The following is a 15977-nucleotide window of genomic DNA, read 5'->3' as shown; positions in this document are numbered from 1 at the left end:
AAACCCAAAACCCCAAAAAGCTCTGAGAGTTTCTTCCAACTTGATCCCTAAACCTTCTCATATGTTGAAATGGATGAGTAAGGGTAGGTGGTAGGTGGAAGTTCAGAGAATTGGGAAAGTTCCATAGGAAGTTGATGGCAAGACTTCATCATTAAAGTAAACAGTAGCTAGACAACAGCAGTGGCCTGTGCAGATCTGGCCATGAGAGTAGGGGCTGGTCATAAGCTAATATTCTCATAGCTACGATGCAGGAAATGTTTTAATAGCAATAGTTTAATAATAGTGATGAAAGTGGACATAAGGATAAGTTGATTTTGTATAAGTTAGAGACTGCTTCAGATAAAAGTTACTGAGACTAGTTCACAGACTAATTGTAGAATTTATGTAGATCATCACTGGATTCAAGATCACAGGTTTGAAATCACTATCATAAATGAGAATTCTTAAGTTACTTGTTCAGTCAACATTGGGGTCTTAATGCATAATAACTAATATTTACATAGTTCTTCAGAGATTGCCAATTATTTTCTTCACAGATCCTTAGCACTATGCTAAGCATTTCACAAATGTTATCTCCTTTCAGATATATAGGTACAGAGCTAGAGGTATAGATATAGATTCCTAGAGATAATAGATATTTAGATTAGGTATAGGAAATATATAGATGATATAAGTATATTACTGTAGCTGTAGACATAGAGCTTTAAATAGGAAATGAATGATATAGATTTAGACATGGACAGAGATGATATAAAGATAAAAACATTAATGGGCAAATATATAAATAAAAGTTTAGGTAAAGTTACAAATACATAAATGTATAATTATAAATATACCTGGATATGACCCTGACTTTGTTGGTGTAATTAGTTCCCAGTGAGGAAACTCTTCCACTAATGCAGATGGGAATGTTCTTGGCACCTTGAAGATTGAATTATAGCTTAAAATTGCATAACTATTATATGTCCTAAACAGGACTTAAACTCAAGTCTTCCTGATTTAAAGGGCAACTCTTTGACCTTTTATAATGTGACACCTCTTAGCATATAATTATAATCTCATATAAATTATATTGACAGAATGGTTAAGAGACAATGAAAATAATAGGATTGTATTTACTCCCTTTGAAGTCTAATGTGACTCAAAGCCGCTATGCTTTGGTAGACCTTATTCAGTGAAAACCTTAAGCGTTCTGGAAGCACAAAATACCACTAGTAGTCTTCCTAAGAAATAATAATAGTAGAAATCATACCAAAAAATCATTACCTACACATGAATTATTCAGACATGAATGGAACAGTGCCTTGGCACTGAACAAAACCAATTTGGGTAATCTATTCTCTTAAACTTCCTTCTGAAGAGAATTTGTTTTTGCAGAAATATAACTACAAAGGCTTGCCTTTTCAATCAGATTGTTGCTTTTTTCCAAGGCTCCCCAATCTACATAGTGTCATCATTAACTATCTGATTTTAGAACTGTGTCATCAAAGGACTAGGTGACCTTACTCTTCTACTAGGTGATACACCCACCATGATGAATACTGATGAGGAAGATGTTCAATAAAGAGTTAGATTTACCACTTTTGTACAATATACTTACTTTGGGAGTTCTACAATTAATTTTGACAATATGTTTGAGTGTTCATTAAGTTCTTATGCCTACTCCATGATAATGTAGGTTCTTAAACATTTTGTGTCATGGAGCCTTTTAGTAGCCTGGTGAAACTCATTCTTCTCAGAATAATGTTTTTAAAATACATAAAATAAAATAAACATGTGAACAAAGGAAACCAATAATATTAGAATCTAAGTGACACAGTAGATAGAGCATTTGGCCTGGAATCAAAAGGACATATGAGTTCAAATTCACCCCCAAACACCTAATACTTTGGGCACGCCATTAAAACTTTATTTGCCTCAATTTTCTCAACTGTAAAAAGGAGATATTAATAGCAACTATCTTCTAGAGTTGTTGGAAAGTGCTTAGCACAGTGCCTTGCATATATATAACATATATAAATGTTAACTATTATTATTATCATTATCAAAAAAAAATTAAGTTCATAGATAACAGGTTATCTGTTATCTGACCTAGTAGGTCATAATCTAGAAAAGCTAGTGCCCTATTTGACCTATTTACCACTAAAGCAAAGCAACCAATCTTTTGGGGAAGGGTTCTTTTTATTTTTATACAAGCACTCTGAAAGACACAAATATACTAAACTGCTATAAAATTATTCACAATTTCTGAACTCTTCCTTTTTAAAAAAAAAATAAATAAATAACTTTTTATTGATAGAACTCATGCCAGGGTAATTTTTTACAGCATTATCCCTTGCATTCACTTCTGTTCCTATTTTTTCCCCTCCCTCTCTCCACCCCCTCCCCCAGATGGCAAGCAATCCTTTACATGTTGAACAGGTTACAGTATATCCTGGATACAATACATGTGTGCAGAATGGAACAGTTTTCTTGTTGCACAGGGAGAATTGAATTCAGAAGGTATAAATAATCCGGGAAGAAAAACAAAAATGCAAGCAGTTTATATGCATCTCCCAGAATTCTTTGGGTGTAGTTGCTTCTGCCCATCCATGATCAATTGAAACGGAATTAGCTCTCTTTATCGAAGAGATCCACTTCCATTAGAATACATCCTCAAATAGTATCATTGTTGAGGTATATAATGATCTCCTGGTTCTGCTCATTTCACTTAGCATCAGTTCATGTAAGTCTTGCCAGTCCTCTCTGTATTCATCCTGCTGGTCATTCCTTACAGAACAATTATATTCCATAACGTTCATATACCACAATTTACTCAACCATTCTCCAATTGATGGGCATCCATTCATTTTCCAGCTTCTAGCCACTACAAACAGGACTGCCACAAACATTTTGGCACATACAGGTCCCTTTCCCTTCTTTAGTATCTCTTTGGGGTATAAGCCCAGTAGAGACACTGCTGGATCAAAGGGTATGCACAGTTTGATAACTTTTTGAGCATAGTTCCAAATTGCTCTCCAGAATGGCTGGATGTGTTCACAATTCCACCAACAATGTATCAGTGTCCCTGTTTTCCCACATCCCCTCCAACATTCCACATTATTTTTCCCTGTCACTCTAGCCAATCTGACAGGTGTGTAGTGGTATCTCAGAGTTGTCTTAATTTGCATTTCTCTGATTAATAATGATTTTGAGCATATTTTCATATGTCTATAAACAGTTTCAATTTCTTCGTCTGAGAATTGTCTGTTCATATCCTTTGACTATTTATCAATTGGAGAATGGTTTGATTTCTTATAAATTAGAGTCAATTCTCTATATATTTTAGAAATGAGGCCTTTATCAGAACCTTTGATTGTAAAAATGTTTTCCCAGTTTATTGTTTCCCTTCTAATCTTGTCTGCATTTGTTTTGTTTGTACAAAAACTTTTCAATTTGATATAATCAAAATTTTCTATTTTGTGGTCAATAGTGATCTCTAGTTCTTCTTTGGTCATAAATTCCTCCCTCTTCCACAGGTCTGAGAGGTAAACTATCCTATGCTCTTCCAATTTATTTATAATCTCATTCTTTATGCCTAGGTCATGAACCCATTTTGACCTTATCTTGGTGTACGGTGTTAAGTGTGGGTCAATGCCTAGTTTCTGCCATACTAATTTCCAATTTTCCCAGCAATTTTTGTCAAATAGTGCATTCTTATCCCAGAAACTGGGGTCTTTGGGTTTGTCAAACACTATATTATTAAAGTTATTGGCTGTTTTGTCCTTTGAACCTAACCTATTCCATTGATCAACTAGTCTATTTCTTAGCCAATACCAGATGTTTTTAGTAACTGCTGCTTTATAATATAATTTTAGATCTGGTACAGCTAGGCCACTTTCATTTGATTTTTTTTTTCATTAATTCCCTTGAAATTCTTGACCTTTTGTTTTTCCATATGAACTTTGTTGTTTTCTAGTTCATCAAAGTAGTTTTTTGGGAGTCTGATTGGTATAGTGCTAAATAAATAGATTAATTTAAGTAGTATTGTCATCTTTATTATATTTGCTCACCCAATCCAAGAGCATTTAATATTTTTCCAGTTGGTTAGATCAGACTTAATTTGTGTTTCTGAACTCTTTCTATTAACCTTCATAATGTTGATTAGATTCATGAACCAAAGTTTATCATTTTCCAATCAATGGTACCTAACTTCTCAAGCAATTACATTAGTCTTATTTATGAGATATTTTATCTTTAAACAGTAAGGCAAGTTCCCTATCAACAGAGTTCAAGAATACAACAAATTGAAACCAAAAAAGGTGGATTTAACGCAGCAACCTATCCAATCTCTCCCAATAATCCCTTTTAAAGAACTTTAAAATAATATCTCAAATCCAATTTTGGAGCAGCAAAGCCAATAAAAAGTCAAGGCTATACATTTTTCCAATCTAAGAAATCTTATGAGATCAGCTGTTTCTTAACAACAATATGGGATTCCAGAAGCCTCTTGAGAACCTGGGGGCCCTGCCAGGAGTAAGGTAGTAGCATCAAGCAGAGTCTTGCAGGCTACCATAGCAGCAGCAATAACAGCAGCAGCTTCAGGAATTCTTAGTCAGAGTTGGTAAGACAACTGATCAGAAAGAGAATACAGGGAATGCTTTGCTAGCAGTAAATGTGCTGATTGGAAAGTATATTGTCCATCTGCAGTTCTGGATCACAGTTACAGGGCAGAGAAAATACTTTGCAGTTGATCACAAGTGAGCAAAGATTATAGTCACAGTGCCAAGGTAGAGAAGAGCTCTAGCACTTGTGCTATAGGAAAAGCAGGGGCCATTCCAAACCCAGATTACAGATCAGAAAAACAGTGGTCATACCTCTCCCTAGATTATGTCACCCTGAAAATCTCAACATCTTTCAGAGCCCCCCTAAATTACCTTTGAAAACAGTAACATGAAAAAAGCCTGAACTCAGGATAGTGCTTCTCCAGCCCCAAGTGAGTAGAGCTGAACTTTGATCAGAGTCAAGAAATAGGCTGAGAAAATGAGTGAACAATAACAACAAAATTGACCATAAAAGCTACCATGGTAGCAAGAAAAACCAAGACACAAATTCAAAAGAAGATGTAATAACAGGTACAACCAAAATCTCAAAGAAAAGTGCTAATTGAACATAAGCTAAGAAGAATTATTAGAGAAGTTAAAAAAGAGAGAGAGAGATGAACAGTAGAGCTCCCAGGTGAAAGAGAAAACATTTCAAGCAGTCAAAAAGAAAGAATTCAGATATTCTGGCATGTCAGTATGACACAATATTTTCATATAAAAGGAATGGAAAGCTTGAAATATGGAGCTGGATGATAACAATCAATAATCATCTACCCAATAAAGTTAAGTACAATCCTCCAGGATAAAAGAAATAAACATTTAATGGAATCAAGAATTTTCAAGCATTTCTGAAGAAAAGACTAGAACTCTATATAAAAATCTGACATTCAGACATAAGACTCAGGAGAAGTATAAATAAGAAAGAAAAATCATAAAAATCATATTATTTAGTAATATTTAGTAATAAAGTTAAAATGCTTATATTTCTATTTGGGAAGATAATATGTGAATTCCTGAGAACTTTACCATAGAAACAGCTTACATAGAGGGTACAGGTGTGAGTCAAATATATTGGGATAATCTCAAAAAAAGAGAGGTAAGAAAGAAGGATGCATTAAAAGAAGGGAGAGGGATGATGTACAATGGGGAAATTATCTCACATAAAAGAGACTTTGCAAGCAAGAGAAAAATAGAGGAATAGAGGGAACAGTAGGCAATTTTTGAACCTTACTCTCATCAGAATTGGTTCATGACCTGACTTCAAATATGGCCTCAGACACTTAATACTTCCTAGCTGTGTGATACTGAGCAAGTCACTCCAATTGCCTCTCAAAAGAAAAAAAAAGAAAGAAAAAACAGAATTGATTCAAATACTTGCACACATATAGAAATATATCTTACCCAAAAAGTTAATAGGAGGGGAAAGAGATAAAAGTGGAGATAGGGAGATGATAAATGGGAAGGAAGTTAGATAGAATAAAAAGATAAGATAAGAAAATAAGTTGGAAGGAAATATATAGTTACTAATCACAACTGAATATGAATAGGATGTGTTCACCATAAAATGGAAGTGGATAGCAGAATGAATTAGAAACTAGAATTCAACAATATAATGTTTGTAGGAGACCCACTTGAAACAGAAAGACATACATGCAGAACTAAAATAAAAGATAGAACAGGATCTATTTCAGCTGAAAAAAGTCAAGAATAATCACAATCTTATTAAAAACAAAAGCAAAAATAGACTTAGTTAAAAGCAAAAATCAGGGAAACTACTTTTGAATAAAAGATACCATAGACGATAAAGTAACATTAAAAAAAAAAAAAAAAAAAAAGTTGTAGCTAAATAAATAAAAATAAAATAAAAGAAATAAAAGTAATTCTCCAAGAGATAAATTGTCAAGGATGTGAATAGGTAATTTTCAGAAGATATCTATGAGGGCCAGAACTCTTGAATCAAGGGCAACAGAGTGCTTATAGTTAAGCACCTACTCAGTGTAAGATAATGGTTCTCTAAAAATATACTTCATGTGATATGGTAATGTAATGGCTCTTCTAATGGTTGGCGCATGCTTAGTGTGCTGTAGTGAAGTAATCTTATTAAGGTATTTAAGGGAGTCTCAGATACAGAGGACTCTCTCAACCGCAGACACAGAAGAAGAATCACTGTCACAGACACAGAGAAGACTTTAGACACCAGACTCCATCTTTGACCAGTCTCGCTGGTTACTCTCCTGCCTCCTTCACTCCTCCACTAAGACCAAGGATTCAGGCTGATCCAGAGGTCCTTCAGACATTACCAATATCAAATTATCATATGAAATATTAAAGTTATATGAAAGATATCAAATATCACATGAAAAAATCTTCTAAATCACTATTGATTAGAGAAATACAAATTAAAACAACTCTGAGGTGCCACCCCATACCTGTCAGAAATGACAAATGCTAGAAAGAATAAGGGGAAACAGTACAGTAATGAACTAGTAGTGAAGTTGTGACCTGATCCAACCATTCTAGAGTCATTAAGAACTATGAATCTTTTATCCAACAATAAAATTAAATCTGGAAAAAGATATACATATATGTACAAAAATATTTATAGCAGCTCCTTTGTGATGGCAAAGAAGTGGAAGTTTAGATAATGCCTATCAATTGGGGAATGGCTGAACAAGTTACAGCATAGGATTGTGATGGAATATTATTGTGCTATAAGAAATTATAAAGGGGATAGTTTCAAAAGAACAAGAGAGTATCTAAAGAACCAATGTGAAGTGAGAACCAAGAGATCATTATACACAGTAATAGCAATATTATAATTATGATCAATTATGAAAGACTTAGATAGCCTCATCAATACAATTATCCAAGGAAATTCCTAAGGATTTATGATTTAAAAAAATACTACCTACAACCAAGGAAAAAACTGATGAACTCTGAGGGAAAATTGAAATATAGTTTTCTTACTTTATTTTCTCACTTTTTGACATGATAAAACAAATATGGAAATATGTTTTGAATGATTTCATATGAATAATTGATATTATATTCCTGATGCCTCTCCTAGTTACTTTTTAAATTTATATTTTATTTTCATTTCAAAATTCTCTTCTTTCCTCTCTCCTTCCTTTACCCAAAGAAGAGGCAAAAAAAAAAGTTACAAATATGAAGTCATTGTGTTGATCAATTACTTCTGATTATTTTTCAATTTAAAAGAAAACATTTATTCAAAATCTAATATAGACTTATGCTTGTTGTGAGACTACCAAGACAAACACAGGCCTTGCACTCAAGTAGTTTATGGCCTAATCAAGCATAAGGTAAAGTACACAAATAACTATAATATAAGAGAGAGTGAGATTAATGCTAAGGAAAGATTCAGGAAGATAAGTAGAAAAAAATTTGAAAAGGAAAAGTTCATTTTAATTTGGGGGAGGAAGAGAAAAGTCAATATTCAGGGAAATCCTCCTTTAAAAGATAGATTCTTTGATTTGGATCTTGAAGAAATTGAGAGAAAAGACATGGAAATGGAATTGACAAGAAAATTATTGGGGACAGAGAGTAGCCTGATTTGCACATGCCAGAAAATAGATAAAGGATCACAGTAGAAGATAAAAACGATAAATTAGAAAGAGATAATGAAGGACCCAAATTACCAAGATAACCAATTTGTATTTGGAGTCACATTAAATTACTTAAAACTGGACATCTTGATTTCCTATAAAGCCCAATTTTAGCCCAGTCTTTTGAGATGCTGGCCACTGATGCTCCTAGGGGAATTGAAAATAGCTAAGAGTTGATGGATGTAACTCTGGGAGAGTTACAAACAGCTAGGATCTGTCTAGAGTGTATACTAATAGAAAATCCAATCTTAGAAAGACTGAAGAGAAAACAGTGAGATGTGATCTTCCGGCTTCCTTTGGATCTATGAAAGGCCCTGATTTGCTGAATGGGGCTTCTTAAGAGTTCCTGCTGTTTGTGTAGGCCAAGGAGGAAGAAGTTACACTGCTTTATTTATGTTGACAATCTTTCCTAGCCCCAGTGGGGCAAGAAGAGGAAAAGGGAAGAAAGGCTTAGCCCTGTTGACAGAAAAATAAATAAAGTTTGCTTTACCCCCAACCAATTTTTTTTCTCAAAAGCTAAAAGAAAAGGAAGAGAAATCGCAATGTTCCTTAGAAAGCTGGAATGGAACAAGTCAGAAAAGGGCCTTATAATTGGACCCAACTGCCCAGAGAGGGAAAGAGGAAGCTGGGTAGGAAAGCTTTATCCACATGCCACCTTCTCTTTGTCTTCCTCACTCTGGAAGTAGAGTAAACTCACATATACATTTTTGTGTTATAATCATTGAGAGACTTGTCTTTGTTGCTACTCAGACATTTATCATTTATTATACTAGCAAAATATCTTATATTCGTGTGTGTGTGTGTGTGTGTGTATGTGTATACATGGGTAGAAGGCAAGGGTTTACTTTGTTATTTTCATACTTGTTTATCGTATAGAACCTCCTTGAATCTCATGACTGAAATTTAGAAATGTTTAAAAAATGAAAGAATGAAAATATATTTATTAAGTATTTACTCTGCTAAGGAAAAATATAAAAAATAAGATTAGATTGTAAGCTTCTTGAAGGTAAAGAATACATTTTGCCTTCTTTTGTATCCCCAACCTTAACACTATGACTGGCACATAGTAGGTATTTAATAAATGTGTGTAAATAAATTGTTGATTGATTGAAGATAATCCCAGGCCTCAACAAGCTTATATTTTAAAGTAGAATGGCAACATATAAAAGGGATTAGTGGACAGTGAAGGGAGTTTGGCAAGTTACAGAGATAGTAAATTAATCCACATAGCAGTCATATTACTGGCTTCATTTTTAACAGTATATTTTAGGAAATCATTCTGTGCTTTTATTTTGAAGTCTACCTATTTTCATTCTGTATCTTTCCATTGCCAGCCGACAACTTTGATTTTCTTCATCCTATTGGTAAAGAAGAAAAAGGAAAACAACTTGGCAAAGATATCCTTGTTTTGGGTATTGTTTTAGGAAAGAAAGTTATAACTAAAGAAGTCAAGGGGCAAATGTCTTCTAGTTTTCTTTTGTGCATCAATAACTCATATTTGTAGAGTAGTTTTTTTAACATTCATTATAATATTCCAATGGAATGTAATCCCTTTGGGAATAGGAATGGCTCCTTTAAAAAAACTCAAAAAAAAAAAAGAAAAAGAAAAAAGAAAAAGCTGAACCAAGGTTTGCACATAGTTAAATATTTAATAAATGTTTCATAAATAGAAGCAAATTGCAATCATTACAACATAGGGCAGGTGATATTATTTCTACAGGTAAGAGAAGAGGCTCAGAGAGATAAAATGACTTCACCAAGATCACCTAATTAGTAAGTATCAGAGCTTGAAGTAGAAATTCATATGTTATCAGATTGCAAGACCAGCACTTCCACCACTTTATAAACACTGAATAATAAAAATAGAATTTTCAGGGTAGAAAGACACATTAGAAGTCTTCTAGTTCAACCTGTACCCAGAAAAGAATCCTTAGCATCCATCCTCTGCATATTGATCCCAGGTGAAGAAAGACCCATTATCTCCCAAGGGAGCCTGCTTCACTCTTGTATAGCTCTATCTCTTGGACACTTTTTTTCATTTTCCCTTATATCAAGTCTCCAACATTATGCCTTCCAATATCAGGCCTTTCAAAAGAGATGTTTAAAATATGTAGATTCTAATTTAGAAAAAACACCTGTTATGGGGAAGGAGGGAAGAAACTAGTTTTTTAAAAGTAAGAATATTTTAGCAAAAAGTTTATAGCAAGTTATCCCCAGGATAATACACCACAATTAAATAGAATTTATATTAAGGCTGCAGAGTTGATTCAATATTAGGAAAACTATTAGCATAATTGACTATATCAATAACCAGACTAACAAAATCATGTGATTATCTCAATAAATGCAGAAAAAGCATTTGACTAAATCCAACACTCATTCCTATTAAAAACAGTAGAGAATATAGGAATAAATGGAGTTTTCCTTAAAATGATCAATAGCACCTATCTAAAGCCATCAGCAAGCATCATATTGTAATGGGGATAAATTAGAACCATTCACGATAAGATCAAGGATGGAACAAGTTTGCCCACTATTACCATTAATATTCAATATTATATTAGAAATGTTAGCTTTGACAATAAGAAAAAAAAGAAAAAGAGATGAAAGGAATTAGAATAGATAATCAGGAAACCAAATTATCACTCTTTGCAGATTATATGATGGTATATTTAGAATAACTAAAAAAACTACAAGAAATAATTCACAACTTTAGAAAAAATGCAGAATACAAAATAAATTCACATAAATCACCAGCATTTTTATATATTACCAACAAACCCAGCAGCAAGAGATACCAAGAAAAAATCCATTTAAAATATTTGTCTATAATATAAAATATTTGGGAATTTGTAAAGGCAAAGTCATGAACTATATGAACATAGTTACAAAATACTTTCCACACAAATAAAATCAGATCTAATCAACTAGAAATGGGTAGGCCAAACTAAAATAATAAAAATGACAATACTACCAAAATTGATCTACTTATTTAGTGCCATACCAATCAAGCTCCCAAGAAATTATTTTAGAGCCAGAAAAAAATAATAACAAAGTTCATCTGGAAGAACACAAGGTCAAGAATTTCAAAGAAATTAATGAAAAAATGCAAATTAAGGTGGCCTAGCTAAACCAGACTTAAAACTATATTCTAAAGTAGCAGTTGTCAAAACCATTTGATACTGCCTAAGAAATAGTAAAACAGGTTAGGTTCATAAGACACATTAGCCAATGATCTAGTAATCTAGTGTTTGACAAACCCAAAGACCCCAGCTTCTGGAATAAGAACTCACTATGTGACAAAAACTGCTGGAAAAACTGGAAATTAGTATGGAAGGAACCAGGTATTGACTCACACCTAACAATACCAAGATAAGATCAAAATGGGTTCATGATTTAGACATAGTGATATTATAAGCAAATTAGAAGAACAAAGAATAGCTTAACCTTCTCAGATGTGGAGAAAGAAGGAAATTTGTAGCCAAAGAAAAACTGGAATAGATTATGAAATGCAAAAATGGATAATTTTGATAATATTACATTAAAAAGGTTTTGCATAAACAAAACCAAAGCAGATAAGATTGGAAGAGAAGCAATAAACTAGGAAAAATTTTTTACATTCAAGGGGTCTGATAAAGATCTCTTTTCTAAAATATGTACAGAATTGACTCAAATTTATAAGAATTCAATTCATTCTCCAAATGATAAATGGTCAAAAGATATGAACAGACAATTTTCAAATGAAGAAATTGAAACCATTTCTAGTCATATGAAAAGGTGCTCTAAATAACTGCTGATCAGAGAAATGCAAATTAAGACAATTTGGAGGTACCACTATATACCTCTCAGTTTGGCTAAGATGACAGGAAGAGATAGTGATGAATGTTGCAAGGGATATGGGAAAACTGGAACACTAATACATTGTTGGTAGAGTTGTGAATTGATTCAATCATTCTGGAGAGCAATTTGGAACTAAGCTCAAAGAGCTATTCAACTGTGCATACTTTTAGATTCAGCAGTATTTCTACTGGGCCTGTATCCCAAGGAGATCATAAAGGAGGGAAAGGAACCCACTTGTGCAAAAATGTTTGTTATAGTTCTTTTTGTAGTGACAAGAACCTAAGTGGATGTCCATAAGTCGGAGAATATGAATGTTATGGAATATTATTGTTCTATAAGAAAAGATCAGCAAGATGATTTCAGAGAGGCCTGGAAAGATTTATATGAATTGATTCATATATGAATATGAATTAATGAACAGAACCAGATCATTGTACACAGCAACAACAAGATTATACAATGATCTATTCTGGTGGACTTGATTATTTTCAACAATGAGATAATTCAGGCCAATTCTAATGATCTTGTGATGAACAGAGCCATCTGTACCCAGAGAGAGGACTGGGGGAATTGAGTGTGGATCTTTTTGTTGTTATTTACTTGCATTGTGTTTTCTTTCTCTTTTTTTTTCTTTTTGGTCTGATTTTTATTGTTCAGCATGATAATTATGGAAATATCATAGAAGAATTGCATATGTTTAGCATCTTTTGGGTTATTTTCTGTCTAGGAGAGCATTTGGAGGAAAGGGTGGGAAAAATTTTGGAACACAAGGTTTTGCAAGGGTGAATGTTGAAAATTATCTATGCATATGTTTTGAAAATAAAAATCTTTAATAATAAAATAAAAATCTTTGAATTTTACTAGTTTTAATGAAATAGATGAATAAAAAGAAGAGAGGGGAGAGGGAGGAGAAAAAGAGAAAAGAGATAAGAAAGGAAGGAGGGAAAGAGAGAGAAAGGAAGGAAGGAAGGAAGAGAGGGAGGAAAAAAAGGAAGGAAGGAAAATAGGTTGATGATGGATACATAGAACAATAGAAAGATAGATGGATAGATAGATAGACAGACAGACATATATGAATTTTATTAGCCCAAAAAGCAGAAAGCCATTTGGAGTGTGGGAGTTGTAACCAGAACACATACTCTTTGTAAAAATGATACAGTCTTTCTCCTTCCCACCCCCTTCTCCTCCCGCCCCCCACCGCCTACAACCCAGCTAAGATCACAGATCACTTGCAGAAGCATTGCCCTCTGCCTAGGAAATCTGGCAAAGTCAAAAGCCATGGTTTCACACAGTTTAGTATGTAATATCTGAATAAGATCTTGTATTTAAAAATTGATTTTGTATACCCCTTGTGCAAACTTCCTGGGATTAGCAGTTGTTCTAACACCCTGGGCTCAGCACAGCCATCTCAGATATCAGCGAAACGAAAGAAAATGGAGTCGGCAGCATCATAATATAGTAATTCAGCAGTTGGGTAATAGGTGAAAGATGCTAATCCCAGTTGAGAGGAGTTCATAAAAAATGAATTCTTCCCCCTTTGGGGTAGCGTGAATACTGCGTCATGAATATTTATGGATGGAATATGGGATGTGTTGAGAAATAGACACAGCAGGGGCTGATCTGCTGGAACAGCTGGGGATCATTTGGGTGTTAATACATGGTTTAAAGGCACACCATTTGGATAAAAATCATATTTGAAAAGATTCATGCCTGTGTTTCAAATAATGTCTAAAACAGAGACCATTTCAAATTTTATGTGCCATGAAAATATCTGCTTGCTTTTGTACTACACTCATTTTTAACAGCAAAACTGAATTAAATTTCAGATTCTTTATTTTGTGGTTGGGGGCTGATCAGCATATAAGGGATATAGGCAAATAATTCCCAAAAGATAATATTCACATATTATTGACTTTTAAATTTCTTTTAAAAATCTAAAATATAATTTTTAAATGCCAGTCCATAGGGATGCTCAGAAAGTGGGTATTTTGACTAATAAGAATTTCTGACTAATTGAAACTTGGCTAAAAAAAAATCTCAACACTTAGGAAAAATGTGCCTAAAATTGCACTTTTGCTATTTAATATCTATAGTTATCTGTATGTATTTATACCTATATTACAATTATAATAAAGACAACTAAATGCTTCTATTTCTTTTCCCCCCTGAGGCAATTGGGGTTAAGTAACTTGCCCAGAGTCACACAGTTAGGAAGTGTTAAGTGGCTGAGACCAGGTCCTCCTGACTTCAGGGCTGATGCTCTGTCCACTGCATCACTTCACTGCCCCAATGCTTTTATTTCTTAGGGTCATTATTCTTAACATAAGTGATCATTAAGCAACATAATAATGATAACATATGTCTCTAATTCTTTAAAGTTTTCAAAAAATTTATTTCATTCTAACTCTGCGAGAACAGTAGTATTGTCTTATTCTTTCCACTTAACAAATGAGGAAACTGACAGCCTGGAAAGTTAGATGATTTAATCCAGGATGACAAAGAAACCAAGTCACATTAAGAAGTCTAGAGGTCAGGTCTTCTGACCTCTCCTTAGACAACCTGATGCTACCTCTCAGTATGTCATTGTAGATATAGGTAGAGAAAGTGTAGGAGATCAGTTTAAATTTATATAGACCAAGCTAGATTTTTGTCTTTTGTAAAATTCATCATGACAAGGCTTCCAGTAAAAGATGGGATTTTAGTTGAGATTAAATCATAGTGGAGGAGGAAAAGTGTATAGACATGAAAGGCAGCCCTCAAAAATGGAGTGGAGAGATAGAGTACCTTGTTGGTGGAATAGCAAAAAGAACACTGTCACTGTATTGAAGAGTACATGCTGGGAAGTAAAGTATAAAGTAAAAAGAAGGATTCTGAAAGCCAAGAATTCTGAATTTGATCCCAAAGCTAATAGGGAGACACTAGAGTTTTATTGATATTTTTAAGATCTGTGCTTTAATAAAATCTAATGGCTGAATAGCAGGATGGATGGGAATGCGGAGAGAGTTAAGGCAGACAGACTTACCAGCAAACTGTTGCAACAAACCAGGTTTGAAGTGATGAAGGCCTCCATTAGAGAGGTGACAGTGTCAGAGAAGAGAAGATAACAATGTCAGGAGACATTGAAAAGGGGAAATCAATAGGCTTTAACAAAGCTTGGATAGGGAAGTAAAAGTTAGTGAGGAGTCAAGAATGACTTGAGGTTGCATGCCTAAGGAACTTGGAGAATGGTGTTGTTTCTACAATAAAAGTTCTCATTAAAAAAGCATAGTAAAAAGTAAAGGAGCAGAGTGAACTTTGGGGGGAGGTAAAGATAATGAATCCCTATTTGGACATATTGAGCTTAAGATGTCTACTGGACATCCAGTTAGAGATGTTTGAAAGAAGTTGGAGATGCAAGATTGGAGGTTGGTAAAGAACTGGGGCAAATAAATTTAAGAATGATAAGCATAGAAGTTGTAATTAAATCCTTAGGAATGCATGAGATCAGTAAATGAAGGAAGGAAACAGAGGGAGAAGAGAAGGGGGCTCCGGGCAGAACCATTAGGGACACCTCCAGTTAGAAGATGCCAGCACTGGAGGCAGAGGAGTGAAAGATAGGAGGAGAATCAGGAGAAAATGGTACCTCCAAAACCCTGAAAGAAGAGAGTACCAAAGAAAGTGATCAGTAGTATCAGGAACTAGAGAGAAGTAAAAGGACTGAGGAAAAAACCATTGGATTTGGCAATTAAGAGATCATTAGCAGTTTTAGAAAGAGAATGGAGTATGTGGAATAAGAAAGTTGGAAGCTAAATTGTAAAGAGAATGAGAGAAGGGAAAGTGGCAGCACATCTTGTAGATGGCCTTTTCATAGAGTTAATCTCACATGTTGCTAGCTTTCAGTTATTACTAAACAGTCCAGGCAACCCAGAACTCTCAGAGGAAGATTTAATCA

At 34.0% G+C, this 15977-nt stretch overlaps 1 long non-coding RNA gene across 1 annotated transcript in view; it reads left to right on the top strand.

The window, feature by feature from the left end:
* Positions 1–9770, top strand: part of LOC127538672 (uncharacterized) — a 136389-nt gene extending 126619 nt beyond the window's left edge. Inside the window, exon 4 of the long non-coding RNA XR_007947752.1 lies at positions 9541–9770. This is a non-coding gene — a long non-coding RNA (uncharacterized LOC127538672). The remainder of the gene's footprint in view (positions 1–9540) is intronic.
* Positions 9771–15977: the final 6207 nt, after the last annotated feature.

This window comes from Antechinus flavipes, chromosome 1 (assembly GCF_016432865.1).
Source record: "Antechinus flavipes isolate AdamAnt ecotype Samford, QLD, Australia chromosome 1, AdamAnt_v2, whole genome shotgun sequence".
NCBI lineage: Eukaryota > Metazoa > Chordata > Mammalia > Dasyuromorphia > Dasyuridae > Antechinus > Antechinus flavipes.
This window is presented reverse-complemented; position numbering and strand designations above follow the sequence as displayed.